The following is a 1104-nucleotide window of genomic DNA, read 5'->3' as shown; positions in this document are numbered from 1 at the left end:
AGGAGGAGAAGACATTGGAGAAGATAAAAAAAGGATGACGAGGAAAGGAGGAGAAAGAAGGGAGAAGAGAAGAAGGAGGAAGAGAAGAGAAGAATGGAAGACGAAGAAAGGATAAGAGAAAAACGGGATAAGAGAAAGAGGAGGAAGAGGAGGAGGGAAAAAGATGACGAGGAAAGGAACAGAAAGAAGAGAGAAGAAAAGAAAAGAGAAGGATAAGAGAAACATAGAAGACGAAGAAAGGAGAAGAAAAAGAGCAAAGGAGGAGAAAGAACGGAGAAGAGATAGAGTAGGAGGAGGAAGGGGGGGTGAGGGTGTGGGTGAGGGTGAGGGGGCAACGGCATCATATAGGCCTTCCAATCTCTGTCGAGGGGAGAGTGAGGGGAAGAGACACGACATGTGTGTACATCTTCATCCCTTTGCGTGAGAGCGAGAGATCGTTTTCGAAAAGAAGGAATTTTATTTGTGATGCTGGGCTGACGGAGCGAAATTATTGGGGGGGGGGGGGGGGGGTTAAGGAGGCAGACGGAGGCGCAGAACTAGAGGAGGGAGATGTACACACACACACAAACACACACACACACACACACACACACACACACACACACACACACACATATATATATATATAGGTTTGCGTGTGTGTGTGTGTGTGTGTGTGTGTGTGTGTGTGTGTGTGTGTGTGTGTGTGTGTGTGTGTTTCCACTGAAATATATGTACATACACATCACATTACTTACTATAATTTGTGTATTAATATTCTCGCTCACAGCCTTAACCCTACACAAAAATTACTAAACTTGCGACTATCTGAACTGTACCAGAGTTGATGTCAAGAAGGGCACCCGGTCAGCCAAGAGCCGAATTCCCTTAAGATAAAAAAAATAAAAAAAAGATACTGCTAAAATACAGAGAGAGAGCGAGAGAGAGAGAGAGAGAGAGAGAGAGAGAGAGAGAGAGAGAGAGAGAGAGAGAGAGAGAGAGAGAGAGAGAGAGAGAGAGAGAGAGAGAAATAACACGATTATTTTTACAAAGAAAAATAGCAAGGACGGAAAAAGAAATGAAGAAAAGAGAAACAAAGAAATAGAAAATAAGGACAAGGGGGCC

The sequence above is a fragment of the Penaeus chinensis genome, chromosome 10 (assembly GCF_019202785.1).
Source record: "Penaeus chinensis breed Huanghai No. 1 chromosome 10, ASM1920278v2, whole genome shotgun sequence".
NCBI classification, from domain to species: Eukaryota; Metazoa; Arthropoda; class Malacostraca; order Decapoda; family Penaeidae; genus Penaeus; species Penaeus chinensis.
This window is presented reverse-complemented; position numbering follows the sequence as displayed.